We start from the raw sequence: 20,587 nt of genomic DNA, 5'->3' as shown, positions 1-20,587 counted from the left end.
GTAGCGCTTTAGCTTCAGCTAAATGCTGTCTTGGTGTAGCGCTTTAGCGTTAGCTTCAGCTAAATGCTGTGTTGGTGTAGCGCTTTAGCGTTAGCTTCAGCTAAATGCTGTGTTGGTGTAGCACTTTAGCTTCAGCTAAATGCTGTCTTGGTGTAGCGCTTTAGCGTTAGCTTCAGCTAAATGCTGTGTTGGTGTAGCACTTTAGCTTCAGCTAAATGCTGTTGTGTAGCGCTTTAGCGTTAGCTTCAGCTAAATGCGTTTGGTGTAGCTTAGCTTCAGCTAAATGCTGTGTTGGTGTAGCGCTTTAGCTTCAGCTAAATGCTGTCTTGGTGTAGCGCTTTAGCGTTAGCTTCAGCTAAATGCTGTGTTGGTGTAGCGCTTTAGCGTTAGCTTCAGATTAATTCTGTGTTGGTGTAGCGCTTTAGCTTCAGCTAAATGCTGTCTTGGTGTAGCGCTTTAGCGTTAGCTTCAGCTAAATGCTGTTTTGGTGTAGCCTTTAGCTTCAGCTAATGCTGTTGGTGTAGCGCTTTAGCTTCAGTAAATGCTGTCTTGGTGTGCGCTTTAGGTAGCTTCAGCTAAATGCTGTGTGGTGTAGCGCTTTAGCTTAGCTTCAGATAATGCTGGTGTAGCATTTAGCGTTAGCGTATCTAGTGAATGGTTGTGCTTTAGGGTTAGCGTGGCTAGTTGTTAGCCTCCTCGTGCCGTTAGCTGTGATATTTTGCTCGTTTCTTGCTAACAGGGTCGGCAGCTGGAGGCTGAAGGGCTGATGGAGGTCAAGCAGCTGGTGAGCAGAAGCAGCTGGTGGACAGAGAGCTGGCGGAGCTGAAGGCTCAGCTGGAGAAGGCCGGCTTCTCTTCGCTGTCCCAGATGAGGTGAGCGCTCCGCGACCCGCCGAGCAGCCGCTCCAGGAATCGACCCAGCGGCTCCAGGAAGCGCTAGCAGGTTAGCTTGGCGATTCTCAGTTTGACTCTCCTGGCGCCTCTTCAAGGAGAGCTTTGTTCAGCCTGCGATCGGAGAACGAGGACTTGAAGCTCCAGCTGGCTGGCGGCGGGCAGGCCGTGGAGGAAGAGGAGGAGGAGGAAGAGGAGGAAGAGGAGCAGAGCTCTGGGATGTGGGAAGCCTGGGATGGAGATCTGTCCCTGTCTGACGTCAGGACTCGTAGCCACGGCGACCAGAAGACAGAGGAGGGCGACGGAGCCGAGACGCTCACCGGCTCCTCACAGGTAGGACCGGAACACGGTCACCATGGCAACCAGTGGCTTTAAAGGGCCAGCGTCACGTTTCGTGGCACAATGCAGAAACTGTGTAACAATAAATGCGTCACGTTTACCAAATATCTCCAGTCTGAACAAACTTCTTTATTTACTGCAGCAGCTTAAAACTATAAGAAATGAACAATAAACGACCAAAATAATAAAAACGCAGTGGAAAAGTGAACATCATCATTCAAACTTCCTGATTGGGTCTCTGTCACTTAAGAAACTCTTCCTGAAGCTCCGCCTCCAGGAAGTCATCCAACATGGCTCCTCTTAGCCCAGCTGCTGAGAGGGGGAGGGGCTTCACCTGGAAGGCGGGGCTTGGCCCCCGGGCGGTTTAACAGCTGAACGGTTGCCATGGAGATTAAGGGTTTCTCAACATAAATGAATCAAAACATCAGGTTTTATTTTTATGAGGGAAAAACAGGAAGATACAAAGATTACATGTTAGAAGACATGGCCCTTTAAGGAGCCAGTGCAGATATGGGAGGACTGGTCTGAAGTCAGGAAGGACAGCAGCCATCTTGTTTCTCCCCCTGCCTGTATCCAGGACGACGAGCCGGCAATCAGCAGCGGCGGCCGGACGTCTCGCCCTCAGCGGCCTGTGGGAAGACGTCCGTCTGCGGCTGCAGGACTACAGAGAGCAGCTGGGTGAGCGCAGACGCAGCCGCTGCTGCAGACGCAGCCGCTGCTGCAGCCGCAGCGCATCAGGTGACCCGTTTGTCCCTCTGCAGCAGAAACAGCCGTGCAGCAGGACAGCAAGCTGGTCCAGGTGGACCTGCAGGATCTGGGCTATGAGACCTGCTGCGGCCGCAGCGAGAACGAGGCGGACAGGGAGGAGGCCAGCAGCCCAGGTAGGGCTGGGGGTCACTGGGGGTCACTGGGGTCACTGGGGTCACGGGGGTCACTGGGGGTCACTGGGGGTCACTGGGGTCACCGGGGGTCACTGGGGGTCACTGGGGGACACTGGGATCACGGGGGGTCACTGGGGTCACCGGGGTCACTGGGGTCACTGGGGTCACCGGATCAGGCCGACACCTTCAGCTTTACTTGTAGTTCAGTCAAACAGCCAGCAGGGGGCAGCAGAGGGCCTGGTCTTTAGCCTGAAGCAGCTTCAGTCGTGTTTAACCAGCCTAACTAGTTACGATAACCACCTAGTCACCCAGCTGAGCCTCCCAGTTTGTTCTGGTTAGCTCCAGGTCGCTAACTGGGATCACTGGATAATCCAGAATGTTGAATTCAGATTAGCATGAATCCAACCTGTTGAGATAATCTCTGTAATCTGAACTGTGATTCTCCACAAGACGCCATGATGCTGATGCTGCTGCGTGTTTCAGAGTTCGACGACCTGGAGATGTGCACGTCTCTGGACCTGGGCTCCCAGTGGCGGCCCGGCGGCGCGCCCGGCCCGGCGGTTCCCCCGGCGACGGGCCGCCGCCGCTGCGGCGCCTGGGGAGGAGCTGCGCTCGCAGCCGTCCCGCTCTCAGGCGGTGATCCGCGGGCTGCAGGGCGACGGCGAGGGCGACGGCGAGGCCGGCCGCCCGCGGGCCGAGGACGACGAGGCCTGGCGGCCGTCTGACGGAGCCTCGCAGCGTCGCCATGACGACGGCCTCCAGGAGCTGACGTCCAGAGTGGACGCTCTGGAGGACCAGCTGAGGAGAGGAGGCAGGACGGAGGAAGGGCCCTCTGCTACCTGGCCGGGGTTCGTCATGATGAAAAGCATCAGATTATCCATTTTCTTACACCTGCATCACCGGGGGGGTCGGGAGCCGCCGCTGCGAGAGGCGGAGTCACCTGGACCATCAGATTATGTTCAGGATGCATCAATAAAAAAGATCTGAATTACAACTGATCATCAACCAGCATGAAACCAGCAGAAAGTGAAAAAAATCACATCAAATGCTGGATTAAAAATGATAAAAATCAAAATGGAAGCAGAAAAAATCTGGATTAAACCTGCTGAAATCTGGAACAAAACATTTTAGCAAGAAGAAATTAGCATCAAGCTAAAAGGAAAAATGGAAACGTCTCCTAAATCAGGGCTAGCACTTCAAAGCTAACGCTATTAGCACGACTGGAAGTAATGTTGGTTTAGCGTTAGCTGAAGCTAATGCGTATGATTAGCATTTTAGTGTGAACTATGTAGGATAGCTGACCTAGCGCTCTAGCTAGCGCTCAGTGGATCAGGATGAATCCAGACAGAAACTAATTGAACCAGAAAACCAGGATAAAGTCGATGACCTGTTACTTTAATCGATAGCCCCATGCTAACCAGCGTAGCAGCGTGGTGTCGTTGATTAGCCCCATGCTAACCAGGCTTAGCAGCGTAGCGTCATCGATTAGCCCCATGCTACCCAGGCATAGCAGCATGGCATCGTTGATTAGCCCCATGCTAGCCAGGCGCAGCAGCGTGGTGTCGATGATTAGCCCATGCTAGCCATGCGTAGCAGCGTGGCGTCGATGATTAGCCCCATGCTAACCAGGCGTAGCAGCATGGCATTGATTAGCCCCATGCTAACCAGCTGTAACAGCGTGGTGTCGATTAGCCCATGCTAGCCATGCGTAGCAGCGGGTGTCGTTGATAGCCGATGCTAACCGGGCGTAGCAGCATGGCATGATTAGCCCCATGCTAACCAGCTGTAACAGCGTGGTGTCGATGATTAGCCCCAGGGTAGCACGTGGTGTCGATGATAGCCCAGGCGTAGCAGCGTGGTGTCGATGATTAGCTGCATGCTAACCAGGCGTAGCGATGTGGCGTCGATGATTAGCCCCATGCTAGCCAGACGTAGCGTTGGTGCGTTGATTAGCCCCAGGCGTAGCGGCGTGGTGTCGATGATTAGCCCCATGCTAGCCAGCTGTAGCAGCGTGGTGTCGAGATTAGCCCATGCTAACCAGCTGTGCAGCGTGGTGTCGATGATTAGCCCATGCTAGCCAGCGTAGCAGCGTGGTGTCGACGATTAGCCCCAGGCGTAGCGGCGTGGTGTCGTTGATTAGCCCATGCTAACCAGGCTTAGCAGCGTGGTGTCGCTGATTAGCCCATGCTAGCCAGGCGTAGTAGCATGGTGTCGATGATTAGCCCCAGGCGTAGCGGCGTGGTGTCGATGATTAGCCCATGCTAACCAGCTGTAGCAGCGTGGTGTCGATGATTAGCCCCATGCTAGCCAGGCGTAGCAGCGTGGTGTCGATGATTAGCCCCAGGCGTAGCGGCGTGGTGCCGTCTGGGGACAACCCGTCTCCTGACCCTTGTCTCCGTGTCCCGCAGGAAGCTGGACTCCCTGCTGAAGGCTCAGGCCAGTGACCTGTCGCTGCTGCGCCAGCGGCTGCGTGATGCGCGGCCCGCCTGCGGCCTGCTGCGCCGCCACCTGGCCGCCACCACCCGCGCCTTCGAGAGCTGCTGCGCGCCAACGACGTCGACTACTACACGGGCCAGAGCTTCAGGGAGCAGCTGGCCCAGAGCGCCGCCCTGGCCCAGCGGGTCGCGCCAGGATCGGCGGACCTGAGCTCGGAACCAAACGGACCCTCGCGTCTGAGGACCCGGAGGAGACGACGCAGCTGCTCGCCGTCCGTCAGAACCTCTGCTTCCTGTTTGGGTTTCTGCCGGCGATCGATGCTTTTCAGTGGAAACTATCGCGGGACGTTTCCGCCCGAGGGCAGAACCGACCCGGGTCAGACCCGATGGATTCACCAATCCATGTCTGAGCTCCCGGGCCGGTTCTGCTGCTCATAGGACCCGTTTGGACCCGACTTCTGCCACTGCAGAGATTCATGTTGGAGCAGATGGTGGCTGGACAGGAACCAGAACGCCGCATAGCTAGGCAGAGGTTCTGGAGGTTCTGGAGGTTCTGGACCGGTTCTGGACCGGTTCTCTGCTGCTTTTTAACAGGAAGAAACATTTTTAATCAGATTTAGTGACAGAAACTATTAATTTATTTATTCTGTGCGTCATGAATAAATAACAACTCTAGATTGAAATGTTGATTAATCAATAATCAATTTAATCAATTAATTTGTTCCCTGCTTATAGGGGAGCTAACTGTTAGCTTAGCACACGTAGCTTTCCCTAAATGAATTACAGAATCAATTAAACATCAGTTTTTGTTAGATGTTTGTAGTCATGCTCTTATTTTGAAGGTTCCATTTCCTCCTCACGTTTCCCGCTTTTTCCCAAAACTTTATTCACACAAAAAATAAACATGAACAAAATAAAACAAACATTTCAGGGCGTCAGAAAATTTAAACGTTATAATCTCCAAACTAAATTGTTGCTTAATGGCTGGTTCTGCTCTGGTTCTGCTCTGGTTCTGTTGTGGTTCTGCTCTGGCTCTGTTGTGGTTCTGCTCTGGTTCTGTTGTGGTTCTGCTCTGGTTCTGTTGTGGTTCTGCTCTGGTTCTGTTGTGGTTCTGCTCTGGTTCTGCTCTGGTTCTGCTCTGGTTCTGTTGTGGTTCTGCTCTGGTTCTGTTGTGGTTCTGCTCTGGTTCTGCTCTGGTTCTGCTCTGGTTCTGGTCTAATCCCAGTAATCCCAGCACCATCCCCTCGGCGTTTCCAGGCTCTGACCTCTTGACCTCTGGGTTTCCCAGTCTGGCAGCGGCTCTGCGCCGGCGGCGCCTCGTTAGCGCAGCCGCTAATCAGGTTAAGCTATTAAAGCCCGGCTGGGGGGAACTGGGTCAGGAGGAGCTAAAGGCGGCAGCAGCACGAGGCGCGCTCTGCTGCGGCGCCGCATCAGGAGCTTCCCGTCGCGACATGGAGAGATTCTCCGGCTCCTGACCGGATCAGAACCGGATCAGAACCGCCGATGAGAGGAACTCTGCCTCTCTGGCTGCTGGAGCGTGAAGCCCTGCGCAGTCGGGCCGTCCGCGTCGTTCGTCACGGCGTCCCGCTGGCGGCTCGGTGTGGAAAGTGGAGCGATTGGAACGGACCGAGCAGCTGACCGAGCAGCTGACCGAGCAGCTGACCGAGCAGCTGCGTGCTGGAGAGCCTCCCCGGCGGTTCAGACCTAATCAGGATTTGCTGTGCTTCTCACCTGCTCGCTCTCTCGCCATCCCTCGGGGTCACGACCCGGCAGCCGGCGCCGGAGCGCGGCGGCGGGTCGGTAACCCGGCGGACGGGTCGGTAACCCGGCGGACGGGTCGGACGGGTCCGGATGGCGCCGCTGTGGAAGGCGATGCTGTCGAGGAGCAGCCCGCTGTACAGAGACGCTCTGTTCTCCTTCAGCCTGTGGAAGGAGCAGGAGAGGAGAGCCGCGCTCACACAGCTGCACAGGTAAGACGCCCGGACCCAGCAGAACCTCCAGAACCCAGCAGAACCAGCAGAACCTCCAGAACCATCAGAACCCAGCAGAACCCAGCAGAACCTCCAGAACCTCTAGAACCCTGCAGAACCCAGCAGAACCAGCAGAACCTAGCAGAACCAGCAGAACCCAGCAGAGCCACCAGAACCCTGCAGAACCACCAGAACCTCCAGAACCCTGCAGAACCCAGCAGAACCAGCAGAACCTAGCAGAACCAGCAGAACCTGCAGAACCCAGCAGAACCACCAGAACCCTGCAGAACCACCAGAACCTCCAGAACCCTGCAGAACCCAGCAGAACCAGCAGAACCTAGCAGAACCAGCAGAACCTAGCAGAACCAGCAGAACCAGCAGAACCTAGCAGAACCAGCAGAACCTAGCAGAACCAGCAGAACCTAGCAGAACCTAGCAGAACCAGCAGAACCAGCAGAACCTAGCAGAACCAGCAGAACCAGCAGAACCTAGCAGAACCAGCAGAACCTAGCAGAACCTAGCAGAACCAGCAGAACCAGCAGAACCTGCAGAACCCAGCAGAGCCTCCAGAACCCTGCAGAACCCAGCAGAACCACCAGAACCCAGCAGAACCACCAGAACCCAGCAGAACCACCAGAACCCAGCAGAACCACCAGAACCCAGCAGAACCACTAGAACCCAGCAGCCCAAATCCAGAACCTTTCATCCTACAGTCTAGAAACGTTTGGTCTAGATCTGTTCTTTCATTCCAGACGACATGAAGCTCAGAACAACATAGATTCTACCACAGAACGGATCCGGCCTTCGGGTCGACCGTGTGGTTCCTTCATCAGCTGGTCTAATTGGATCCAGAGTGCAGAGCAGAGCCGCTCATGCTAACCCAGCCATGCTAACCCTGCCATGCTAACCCAGCCGCTCATGCTAACCCAGCCGCTCATGCTAACCCAGCCGCTCATGCTAACCCAGCCGCTCATGCTAACCCTGCCATGCTAACCCACCGCTCATGCTAACCCTGCCGCTCATGCTAACCCAGCCGCTCAGGCTAACCCTGCCGCTCATGCTAACCAAGCAGCTCATGCTAACCAAGCAGCTCATGCTAACCCAGCCATGCTAACCCAGCCGCTCATGCTAACCCAGCCGCTCATGCTATCCCAAGCCGCTCACGCTAACCCAGCTGTGGATTTCCTCTTGACTTAGCAGACATCGTTACTGTTTAGATCTTTGCTGCTGTCTGTGCGCCAGTGACGCATCGATTCCTGTGACTTTCAACGCGTCTCATTAATTAACTCAGCTGCAGGCCACACGTTTCAGCTGCAGCCGTGCGGTCGGGTCCGCAGCCCGTGCGGTCGGGTCCGCCCCCGTTTTTATCCGGTGGCTCCGTGTCAGAGGCGAGCGCTGCGTCGCTAAGAGGCGCGCGCCTCGCAGGCGACTCACTTCCTGCTGACGCTCATCCAGCTGCCGCTCCGCCGTCCAGCTCATTAAACTCACATTTACTTAGTTTTACTCATCAACTTACATCTCTAAATACTTTTATTATTAGATTATTAGAGATTAATATTAATTTAACATATTTAGACCCTCTGTTAGTTTGGCTCTGTGAGTTACAGGAGTGTAACTTGTGATCACTGCATGGAAGAACCGAGTCCAGGTACAGAAACGTGGCATCTTCAGGAAAGTGTCCAGGAAGTAGCCGGCAGATCCCATAGCTGCAGCTCTGCTAGCTGAAGAGTTAGCAACGCTAACGTGCTACACCAGCTGTGGAAGCTAATGCTAAAGCACTATACTAACAGTATTTAGCAGATGCTAATGCTAAAGCACTATGCTAACACAGTATTTAGCAGGTGCTAATGCTAAAGCACTATGCTAACACAGTATTTAGCAGGTGCTAATGCTAAAGCACTATGCTAACACAGTTTTTAGCGGGTGCTAATGCTAAAGCACTATGCTAACAAAGTATTTAGCAGGTGCTAATGCTAACGCACTATGCTAACACTGTATTTAGCAGGTGCTAATGCTAACGCACTATGCTAACACAGTATTTACAGATGCTAATGCAAACACTATGCTAACACAGTATTTAGCGGGTGCTAATGCTAAGCACTATGCTACACAGTATTTAGCAGTGCTAATGCAAAGCACTATGCAACACAGTATTTAGCAGGTGCTAATGTAACGCACAGCTAACACAGTATTACAGTGCTAATGCACTATGCTAACACAGTATTTAGCAGGTGCTAATGCTAACGCACCAACTGCAGTTTAAATTATATCTTCCTTGAAAGATACAATCCTTGTGGACCACTGTAAGATTTTGCATTTGTGTTATTTGTTTAAATAAAGTATGGGAGAAAACAAGAGAGAACAGGAAGAGAGGAAACAGATGTCAAAATAAAGCACAAAGATGAGCTGCTAACTGCTTGAAGAATCGTTGACAGTGATAACCAAACAAATGTTGAAGTTGGACTGAAAGTTTAGAAAACCAGGAATCTGAACGTTTTCACATTTAGCACGTGCTAAAGCGCTAACCTAGACATTAGCTCTGAGCTCATTAGCGGATTAGCAGAGGTTGCTCACCAGTTGGTAGCATTCATTTCTCCTTCAGCCCTCCAGTGGTTCACTGTTGTACCTTGACCTTCCAGGGTGGATCCGGTTCTGAGCCTGAGGTTTATTTGTGTTCAGGCTCAGTAAAGAGCTGCAGCAGAAGGATAAAGTGATCGAATCTCTCCGAGCCAAACTGGACCAGCAGCATCATCATCATCATCATCGCTCCGACTCGCCCAGCAGCAGCCACGCCCTCCTCTGACATCACCGACCAATCAGATCGCATCTCTTACGTGTCCGACGAGCACGGCTCCACCAACGGCGACCCGGAGTTGTGCTGCGACGCAGACGGTGCCGGCGGACTCGGACCTGAGGAAAACAGGGATGCTACTGGGACCGGTGAGTCCGACCAGCAGGGGCAGCAGGGGCAAATATAAACTACAAACCTTTAAAATCTGACCAGCAGGGGCAGCAGGAGCAAATAAAACTACAAACCTTTAAAATGTGACCAGCAGGGGCAAATATGAACTACAAACCTTAAAATCTGACCAGCAGAGGCAGCAGGGGCAAAATGAACTACAAACCTTAAAGTGACCAGCAGGAGGCAAATATGAACTACAACCTTTAAATGTCAGAACCTCATTAAATTGACCAGCAGGGGGCAGCAGGGGCAAATATGAACTACAAACCTTTAAAATCTGACCAGCAGGAGGCAGCAGGGGCAAATATGAACTACAAACCTTTAAATGTGACCAGCAGGAGGCAAATATGAACTACAAACCTTTAAATGTGACCAGCAGGAGGCAAATATGAACTACAAACCTTTAAATGTGACCAGCAGGAGGCAAATATGAACTACAAACCTTTAAATGTGACCAGCAGGGGGCAGCAGGAGGCAAATATGAACTACAAACCTTTAAAATGTGACCAGCAGGGGGCAAATATGAACTACAAACCTTTAAAATGTGACCAGCAGGGGGCAAATATGAACTACAAACCTTTAAAATGTGACCAGCAGGGGGCAAATATGAACTACAAACCTTTAAAACCCGACCAGCAGGGGGCAGCAGGGGGCAAATATAAACTACAAACCTTTAAAAACCGACCAGCAGGGGCAGCAGGGGCAAATATAAACTACAAACCTTAAAATGTGACCAGCAGGGGGCAGCAGGGGGCAAATATCTTCTCTTTAGCTTAGTGAAACATTTGTTCTCGTCTGTTTTCAGGCATCCTGAGGTTTTGCTGCGTTACATTTAAATGAGACCAAATACAGGTGACTTCACTGCCCGCATGTCCTCATCTGTTTCAGCGTCTCCACTCGGCGCCGCGTCCCGCCGGCCGTCCGCCGGCTCCTCCCAGCGCTCCCAGTCATGCCTCAGCTGTCCCAGCATGCATTGCTCCGGCTCTCCGCTCAGACCCGCAGACCTGCAGAGCCAATCAGGTGAGAAGCAGCTGAAGCCCCGCCTTTTCCAGCTCCTCTCATCGCTCTTCCTCACCTGTCTCTCCTCCCAGCCCCCTGTCGCCCCCCCTTCCCCTCCCCCATCAAACATGGCGGCCGCTCCCAGAGGGGCGCGGCGCCGGCTTTCTCTCTGGCTGCGGCTCAGCAGGAGCTCCAGACGCTACAGAATCAGCTGAGAGCCGACGGCAGTGAGTCGCTGCGACGCCGTCTGCACGAAGTTTACAACCGAGTGAAAACTAAAACCAGACGACTAAAAAACTAAAAGCCAGACGACTAAAAACTAAAACCAGACGGCTAAAAACCAGACGACTAAAACTAAAAGCCAGACGACTAAAAACTAGACGACTAAAAACTAAAAGCCAGACGACTAAAAGCAAAAACTAGACGACTAAAAACTAGACGACTAAAAACTAAAAGCCAGACAACTAAAAACTAGACGACTAAAAACTAAAAGCCAGACGACTAAAAACTAAACCAGACGGCTAAAAACTAGATGACTAAAAACTAAAAGCCAGACGACTAAAAGCTAAAACTAGACGACTAAAACTAGACGACTAAAAACTAAAAGCCAGACGACTAAAAGCTAAAAACTAGACGACTAAAAACTAGACGACTAAAAACTAAAGCCAGACAACTAAAAACTAGACGACTAAAAACTAAAAGACAGACGACTAAAAACTAGACGACTAAAAACTAAAAGCCAGACGACTAAAAACTAAAAGCCAGACGACTAAAAGCTAAAAGCCAGACGACTAAAAGCTAAAAGCCAGACAACTAAAAACTAAAAGCCAGACGACTAAAAACTAGACGACTAAAAACTAAAAGCCAGACGACTAAAAACTAAAAGCCAGACTAAAAACTAAGCCAGACGACTAAAAACTAAAAACCAGACGACTAAAAACTAGACGACTAAAAACTAAAAGCCAGACGACTAAAAACTAGACGACTAAAAGCTAAAAGCCAGACGACTAAAAGCTAAAAGCCAGACAACTAAAAACTAAAAGCCAGACGACTAAAAACTAGACGACTAAAAACTAAAAGCCAGACGACTAAAAACTAAAAGCCAGACTAAAAACTAAGCCAGACGACTAAAAACTAAAAACCAGACGACTAAAAACTAGACGACTAAAAACTAAAAGCCAGACGACTAAAAACTAGACGACTAAAAGCTAAAAGCCAGACGGCTAAAACTAGACGACTAAAAACTAAAGCCAGATGACTAAAAACTAAAAGCCGGACGACTAAAAACTAGACGACTAAAAACTAAAAACCAGACGAATCCCGACTGAATAATCTGTTCCCTCACTTCTTTGGGTAAACATGCAGAGTTCACGTTTACTGTAAAGTCAGACAGAGAACAACTGAAAGAATAATAATAATAATTAATGTTTTAAATCTGTGTTATGAATGAAGGTAAAAGGTTTGCTGATTCACCAGAAGCGGAAAACAAACTGATTTAAAACGTTGTTTCACCATTTTATTCATTCATAACTTTCACAGTTTCAAGCTAAATATTAATAAGCTAAATGTTTGGCTGAAATGTAAATATGTAGCTTTCAAGCTAATAGTTTAGCTCTAACCTAGCCATTCTATAAAGTCCTTGCATGAAGCCAGGACTTTACAAAGAGGTTCAAGAGAGAAAGCTTTTATTTGGTAGTCCACTTCCGGTTGTTGGGAAGGATTTGCATGTTCCCTAATATTAACCTGTGAGCTTCAGATCAAGTATTTCACAATAAATATTTGGAAAGAAAAATAAAATCTGATGAACCAAATTTTTCGCTGATGACAAAATAATCTGTTAATTTTGTAACTTTACAAGCTGCAGATATTTGGATGCCTGAGATGCTGATGCACCTGCAGCACCTGCCAGGTGTGTCTGGTAAAAGTGTGTAGATGTTTCTGCTAAAGGCTGAGCTGTGTGTTTGTTCTGGTGAGCTAGCATGCTAATACGTTAGCATGCTAACGCGTTAGCGCTCTCTTCCCTGCAGGGTTTTCCACTCCCAGGTCTCTCCACGGTCTCCCCCGTTCGTCCCTCAGCATCATGCTGACGCCGCCGGCTGCCTGCCGCTCTCCTACAGAGGCTTCCCTCACCTCCGTTCGGCGGCCTGGACGTCGCCATGGCGACGCGAGGCGGCGCCGGCCTGCTGGAAAGACGTGCATTGTGGGAAACGCCGCGCGGCGTGGGAGCCGACCTGTCGTCCGGGTCGTCGGGTTACCAGTCAGGAACCGGACAACCAGGTTCGGCCGCCGCGCTGTAGGCAGAACCGGGCCGCGCGCCCACTTCCTGTTTGCTTCCTGCTCACTTCCTGCTGGTGTTTCTGCCGCAGGTTCGGACCTGATGAAGGAGCACCTGGCAGAGATCCGGAGTCTGAGGCGGAGACTGGAGGAGTCCATCCAGACCAACGACCGGCGCCGGCTGCAGCTGGAGACCGGCTGGCCCACAGAACCGGGGACAAAGGTGCTCAGTCCAAACCCCTTCTGGTTCTGGGTCTGGTCCCGGTTCTGGGTCTGGTTCTGGTCCCGGTCCAGATCCTGGTTCTGGTCCTGGTCCTGGTTCTGGGTCTGGTTCTGGTCCTGGTTCTGGGTCTGGTCCAGGTCCTGGTTCTGGTCCTGGTTCTGGTCCTGGTTCTGGTCCTGGTTCTGGTTCTGGGTCTGGTCCCGGTCCAGGTCCTGGTCCTGGTTCTGGTCCTGGTTCTGGTTCTGGTCCTGGTTCTGGGTCTGGTCCCGGTCCAGGTCCTGGTTCTGGTCCTGGTCCTGGTTCTGGTCCTGGTCCTGGTTCTGGGTCTGGGTCTGGTTCTGGTCCTGGTCCTGGTTCTGGTTCTGGTCCTGGTAAATCTGGACCTGCCAAATGAACCAGCCTATAAAATGTTTTGTGTTTCCATGGAAACGGCCTGAAACCAGGTTTATTATCTCTGATGTTTAGTGGAAAAGTTTTTCCTGCTCACATCCATCCTGGGAATTTCATGTCTGAGTGATGAAATGTTTTTAGAGAGACGATCTGAAAACTTCCTGGATGTTTCCGTAGCGTTAGCCAGCTTTAGCCAACGTTAGCCAGCTTTAGCCAGCGTTAGCCAGCGTTAGCCAACGTTAGCCAGCTTTAGCCAGCGTTAGCCAACGTTAGCCAGCTTTAGTCAACGTTAGCCAGCAATAACCAATGTTAGCCAGCGTTGGCTAACGTTAGCCAGTGTTAGCCAGCGATAACCAACGTTAGCCAGCGTTAGCCAGCGTTAGCTAACACTGGCTATCGCTGGCTAACGTTTGCTAACGTTAGCCAGCGATAGCCAGTGTTAGCTAACGTTAGTCAGCGTTAGCTAACGTTAGCCAGCGTTAGCCAGCGTTAGCTAACGTTAGCCAGCTTTAGCCAATGTTAGCCAGCGTTAGCCAACGTTAGCCAGTGTTAGCTAACGTTAGCCAGCGATAACCAGCGTTAGCCAACGTTAGCCAGTGTTAGCTAACGTTAGCCAGCGATAACCAGCGTTAGCCAATGTTAGCCAGTGTTAGCTAACGTTAGCCAACGATAACCAGCGTTAGCCAACGTTAGCCAACGTTAGCTAATGTTAGCCAGCGTTAGCTAACGTTAGCCAGCGTTAGCTAACGGAACGTTTCCAATAGCAACGCTTCCTGTTTACATCTGGTGGATGGCGCTCCGCAGACGGAAGCGTTTGGTGAATCCCAGGCTGCATGTTGAAATAAAATTCCCGCTGATTTTCCAGGAGCTCCGACCAACATCTACATCCAGGGCCTGGACTCGGCCGGCCAGCTGTCCGAGCTGCGCCTCCTGCAGGAGGAGAACGCCGCGCTGCAGGCGCAGCTGCAGGCGCAGCTGCAGCGAGGTGAGCCGCATCGCCGGCAGCATCTGGAAAACTCTGGAAAACAACAGGATAAATTCAGCGTTTTCCTGCAGAGGGCAGCAGAGAGGCGGAGCTTCTGAGGGAGGCGGAGCTTCTGAGGGAGGCGGTCCTCCAGGAGCGCTCCAGGCTGAAGGAGGCGGAGCTGGAGACACAGAGGTGGGCGGAGCTAAGCCAGAGGCTGCAGGCGGAGGACGCAGTTCGCTGCCAGGAGGTGGCGCAGCTGAGACAGCGGAACCAGGAAGCCGTCACCAGGTCGCTGTGTTTTACGTTTCCTTCAGCTGAAACGGGTCAGACATGGGGTTTCTTTCTCAGACACACTGGAACTAGGAGAGAGCCAAACTATCTGGAATAATGGAATAATAAAATCTCCTGTTTTTCCATGAGGGGTTAATCAAGAGCCTCAGATCAAATCCACAGGTTTTCTGCACCAGGCAGCGAAAAACGTTGAATTTATGATGTAATAAAATGAACCAGAAGAGCAGGTCTGCACATGCCCTGCAGGGGGCGCTGCAGTTCTGAACCAGCAGGCTAACGTTAGCTCGTCTCCAGGCTGCAGCACGAGGCGAGCGTCCTGCGCCTGCAGCGGGACCAGAGCCGCCGCTTGAGCCACACGCTGCAGGAGGCGAAGAGCCGAGGCTGGGAACAGGACTCACACCCAGGTAGGAACCAGGACCAGGACCAGAACCAGACCCAGGACCAGAACTAGGAGCAGACCCAGGACCAGGACCAGAACCAGAACCAGGACCAGGACCAGGACCAGGACCAGAACCAGGACCAGGACCAGGACCAGAACCAGGACCAGGACCAGACCCAGGACCAGAACCGGGACCAGGACCAGAACCAGAACCAGGACCAGGACCAGGACCAGGACCAGAACCAGAACCAGGACCAGGACCAGGACCAGAACCAGGACCAGGACCAGACCCAGGACCAGAACCAGGACCAGGACCAGAACCAGAACCAGGACCAGGACCAGAACCGGAACCAGGACCAGGACCAGAACCAGACCCAGACCCAGAACCAGACCCAGGACCAGGACCAGAACCAGACCCAGGACCAGAACCAGAACCAGACCCAGGACCAGAACCAGAACCAGACCCAGGACCAGACCCAGGACCTGACCCAGAACCAGAACCAGACCCAGAATCAGACCCAGGACCAGAACCAGGACCAGACCCAGACCCAGAATCAGACCCAGGACCAGGACCAGGACCAGGACCAAACCCAGAATCAGAACCAGGACCAGAACTAGGAGCAGACCCAGGACCTGACCCAGAACCAGAACCAAACCCAGAATCAGACCCAGGACCAGAACCAGGACCAGACCCAGGACCAGAACCAGAACCAGAACCAGACCCAGAACCAGGACCAGACCCAGGACCAGAACCAGGACCAGAACCAGGACCAGAACCCGGACCAGACCCAGGCCCAGAACCAGAACCAGAACCAGGACCAGGACCAGAACCGGAACCAGACCAGGACCAGAACCAGACCCAGACCCAGAACCAGACCCAGGACCAGGACCAGAACCAGACCCAGACCAGAACCAGAACCAGACCCAGGACCAGAACCAGAACCAGAACCAGAACCAGGACCAGAACCAGGAGCAGACCCAGGACCTGACCCAGAACCAGAACCAGACCCAGAATCAGACCCAGGACCAGAACCAGGACCAGACCCAGACCCAGAATCAGACCCAGGACCAGGACCAGGACCAAACCCAGAATCAGAACCAGGACCAGAACTAGGAGCAGACCCAGGACCTGACCCAGAACCAGAACCAAACCCAGAATCAGACCCAGGACCAGAACCAGGACCAGACCCTGGACCAGAACCAGGACCAGACCCAGACCCAGGACCAGAACCAGAACCAGAACCAGACCCAGAACCAGGACCAGACCCAGGACCAGAACCAGGACCAGAACCAGGACCAGAACCCGGACCAGACCCAGGACCAGAACCAGAACCAGAACCAGACCCAGAACCAGGACCAGAACCAGGACCAGAACCCGGACCAGAACCAGGACCAGAACCCGGACCAGGACTGTCTCATCACGCAGAAGAAACTCAGATCTGGACTGAAACCAGATTAATTTCCTATTTTTACTGTTAAATGACTGAAGAGCAACAAAGATGAAAGGTTCTGTTTCTAACATCCTTCTTTAGCAATGCTGACGCTGACGTTAGCGTTAGCTGCTACATGTTAGCATTGAGATGCTGTGTTAGGCTAGCATAGCTTCACTGACAGGCTAACTCCCTTTAGCACAACTCGAACACATCAGTCGTCCAATCAGATCGTTTAAAGTCTCTGTTAGCGCAGGTAGCTTTCCCCGTCAGATTCAGGAGCGTGTGAACACAAAGGGCCTTTTTTATCCACTGGAATCATTTAGAAAGTTGTCAAACTTTAGCTAAATGTTAAAATCTGTGTAATCAATCAGATTCAAACCTTAGCATCCCGTCCAAGGCAGCATTTAAGCTAACGTAATCTGATTTGCTGCTTACCTCGGCTCCCTGTTCGGACTGATTCCCTACACTTTGTGTTGCTGAGCAGGTGAGGTGGCTAATGGCTCTCTGCCAGTGACCTTTGACCCCAGAGAGCTTCACATCCAGCTGAAGCAGCAGCTGAGCAGCCAGCCTGCAGCCAGGAGGCGACTCTTCAGCGGTCAGTTCGTCTATCAGGAAAACACCAAACCTGTCAGCGTTTCCCAACAGGAGATGTTTCTGTTCTGCAGGTGAAGACGTTTCTCCGCCCGTCAGAGACAGCGGGCCAATCAGAGACAACGGGCCAATCAGAGACTGCGGGCCAATCAGCGGCCCAACCAGAGACAGCGGGCCAATCAGCGGGCCAATCAGAGACAGCGGCCCAATCAGCGGGCCAATCGGAGACAGCGGGCCAATCAGAGACAGCGGGCCAATCAGCGGGCCAATCAGAGACAGCGGCCCAATCAGAGACAGCGGCCCAATCAGCGGGCCAATCAGAGACAGCGGCCCCGTTGCTGCTCCGTCTCGGCTTCCTCCGCCCCAGACGGCTGATCCAGGTCAGGCTGATGTTCAGACTGTACCAGATCTCAGGCCTGCAGCTTTCATTTCTCCCTGGTTTTCCTGCAGCTGTCTGCGCCCAGCAGGGCGGCGCTCCCGAGGGGGGCCACCAGGCCGTCGGCCATCTTGGAGACCTCCAGGCCCTGCAGCAGCAGCTCCAGGAAGGGGCCACCCTGGCTGCTCAGATGGAGGCCGCCCTCTGTTCCCTGAGCGCCTCGCAGAGGCTTCAGCAGGTCAGAGGTCACACAGATGGAGAACTGTGATGAAAAATTTACTTTTCATGTTTTTATTCTTCCATTTGAGTTTTTACTGCTTCTAAACTCACTCGGCTGTTTTTAGGCAATAAGTTAATCTAGACCTGCAACAAGCAGTAGATCTATAAATCGCTTCATAAACTAAAACAAATATTTCAGAGTTCCGCCCGTTACCTAGCACCCCAGCAAAGTTCCACCCGTTACCTAGCAACCCCAGCAGAGCTCCGCCCGTTACCTAGCAACCCCAGCAGGGTTGCTAGTTCCGCCCGTTACCTAGCAACCCCAGCAGTGTTCCGCCCGTTACCTAGCAACCCCAGCAGAGTTCTGCCCGTTACCTAGCAACCCAGCAGAGTTCCACCCGTTACCTAGCACCCCAGCAGAGTTCCGCCCGTTACCTAGCAACCCCAGCAGAGTTCCACCCGTTACCTAGCAACCCCAGCAGAGTTCGCCCTTACCTAGCAACCCCAGCAGAGTTCCACCCGTTACCTAGCAACCCCAGCAGAGTTCTGCCCGTTACCTAGCAACCCCAGCTGAGCTCCAGGCTGTTTTCTGTTTCAGCCTTTGGACAGAGGGTGCGTCAGCAACCTGCTGTCGGACTCCAAAACGCTGAAGCGGACCCTGCAGGAGGCGGAGTCTCTGCTGCAGGCGACCTGGACGGCGGATCTGACCGACTCTGAGGAAGCCAGACAGGTAAAAACCTCGTCTGCATGTTTAACGCAGCTGACATGAAGCAGATCCAAACTGAGCTGCTGAGTTGTCTAGGACAAGCCGCTGAGGGACGAGCCGCTGAGGGACGAGGTCGTCCGTCTCCGGGTGAAGCTGTCAGAGCGGGACCAGGCTCTAAGGGACGCCATGGAGAGACTGAAGAGCTTCAGCCTCACCAAGGACAGCATGGAGCATCTGATCGTCAGCCAGCGTGAGTAAAGCAGCCATGACAGCAAAACCTGAGAAATGTCCTTTAAACTGCTATGCTATGCATTAGCATAGCGATGCTAATGCATTAGCATCGCTATGCTAATGCAACTCTGTGAATGCTAGTTTCTAATCTAAAGAAAGGTGTGACACAGTGAGAGCATCATTAGCTCAGATATGCTAGTTGTTAGCATGTCTTGCTATATTTTCAAATGTACATCTGAACAGTGAGATGCTGTAGATATTGAACCTAGATCTGCTAACAAGTATCCTCTGCATAGAAATGTCTAATATCAGTCTTAATGTGTGTTGTTAGCATAGAGATGCTAACCACAAGCTAATGAGTGCCAAGCGATCCAACATGGCCGCTCTGGTATTGCTGTCTCTTCCGGTGGTTTTATATCTGAGGTGATGCTGATGCTCTAGTTGTCGTCTTGTCTCCAGTGTCCAGAACGCGGGACGTCCTGAGGACAGCGAAGACCAACCTGCAGGTGAGCCTCTGCTCCCCATGTCAGTGGCTTCTGTTCAGAATCACAGCTGCTCCCTTCACGCCTCTCCTGCTGGTTCCTTCTCTGTCGTCTTGCTGAGTTTCTCCAGGAGAACAAACTCAGGATCTGCTCCCTTCCAGCCTCTGTCTCTGTCCCCTCCCCCCCCTGCGGCCCAGTAAAGGTACCGTCCGCCCGGTTCCTCTGTTAGACCGCATGCTGCTTCCATAACTTTCCCTCCCTGAGCAGCTGCTGCTCTGCAGTCCGACTGGGAACCAGAATCCTCTCTGATCCGGCTGAACATCAGAACCCTGCTGTGTCTTCCAGGTGAAAAGCCAGGGGGCGCCACTGAGCTCGGCTCCCCTGCTGGTTGGAGCGTCCTGACACCCTGGATCTAGCTGCTCACCAGCGCCCCCTGCAGCCCGGCGGCCCGGCTGAGACCTCCAGAACCTCCAGTGTCCAGACGTGCGGCTGGCAGCTGAAACCAGAATCTGGACCCTCACAGATCCCAGTTTCTGCCGTCTGCAGGCCTGTCGATGGAGGCGAAGCCATGACCCCTGATGTTACTGCGTAGTTCAGTCACTGGTCAAATCCTCAGTGGGCGGAAAAATAACTTTACCCACAGAAACGTTCTTTTGGTTCTGCTTCTCAAGCTGCAAAGTATTTTATATTTTAGATACTTGTTGGTGTAAATCTGAGCTTTTCTCCACTGAAACACTGAATCCAGAGATGCTGCTGTGAACCTGCAGCATCTCTGGATGAAGCCCAGAAACCAGCCGAACGGATCGGACCTCCTGCAGGTTCACGAGCCCTTATCAAGGTCTAGGTGAGGTCTAGGTGAGGTCAAGGTGAGGCCTTCTCAGGGTTTTAGAGCGCCGGTGGGAGAAGGCTGGTCAGGTTTCCTGTTCCCTAGACTAAAGGCCTGAGCCTCGCTCTCTGGCTCCAGGCCTTTAGCCTCGCTCTCTCCCAGGCCTTACCCGTCCCTCAGGTCGGCTTTAGCCTCGCTCTCAGTTCGGCCTGGAGCCTCGTCTCTCACGGGCTCCAGGCCCTTTAGCCTCGTCTCTCTGGCTCCAGGCCTTTAGCCTCGTCTCCTGGTCCAGGCCTTTAGCCCGTCTCTCAGGTTCCAGCCTGAGCCTCGTCTCTCAGGTTCCAGGCCTGCCTCTCTCTCAGGTTCCAGCCTAGCCTCGTCTCTCTCAGGCCTTTAGCCCGTCTCTCAGGTCAGCCTACTCGTCTCTCAGGTTCCAGGCCTTTAGCCTCGTCTCTCAGGTTCCAGGCCTGGACTCGTCTCTCAGGTCCAGCTAGCCTCTTCTCAGCTCCAGCCTGCCTCGTCCTCAGCCAGGCCTTTGCCTCGTCTCCAGGTCCAGGCCTGGACTCGTCTCTCAGGTTCCAGGCTTTAGCCTCGTCTCTCAGGTTCCAGGCCTTTAGCCTCGTCTCTCAGGTCCAGGCCTTTAGCCTCGTCTCTCAGGTTCCAGGCCTGAACCTCGTCTCTCAGGTTCCAGGCCTTAGCCTCGTCTCTCAGGTCCAGGCCTGG

The 20,587-nt window shown here is 52.9% G+C and overlaps 1 pseudogene across 1 annotated transcript; it reads left to right on the top strand.

Annotated features, from left to right (window-relative positions):
* Nucleotides 1-739: 739 nt before the first annotated feature.
* Nucleotides 740-19,664, top strand: LOC145550637 (myomegalin-like; annotated as a pseudogene). Its single transcript, XR_014086502.1, has 22 exons — nt 740-872; nt 989-1,223; nt 1,807-1,907; nt 1,977-2,110; nt 2,594-2,958; nt 4,519-4,821; nt 9,179-9,455; nt 10,366-10,497; nt 10,569-10,703; nt 12,504-12,753; nt 12,843-12,973; nt 14,229-14,348; nt 14,420-14,618; nt 14,916-15,025; nt 16,918-17,028; nt 17,099-17,404; nt 17,475-17,638; nt 18,218-18,349; nt 18,422-18,575; nt 19,016-19,062; nt 19,169-19,240; nt 19,384-19,664. The product of XR_014086502.1 is annotated as a myomegalin-like (transcript).
* The last annotated feature ends 923 nt before the right edge of the window (nt 19,665-20,587 follow it).

Source organism: Poecilia reticulata, unplaced genomic scaffold, assembly GCF_904066995.2.
Source record: "Poecilia reticulata unplaced genomic scaffold, P_reticulata-male-v2 Scaffold_126, whole genome shotgun sequence".
Lineage (NCBI taxonomy): Eukaryota > Metazoa > Chordata > Actinopteri > Cyprinodontiformes > Poeciliidae > Poecilia > Poecilia reticulata.
Note: the sequence above shows the minus strand (reverse complement) of the source record. Positions and strands in the feature narration are given on the sequence as shown.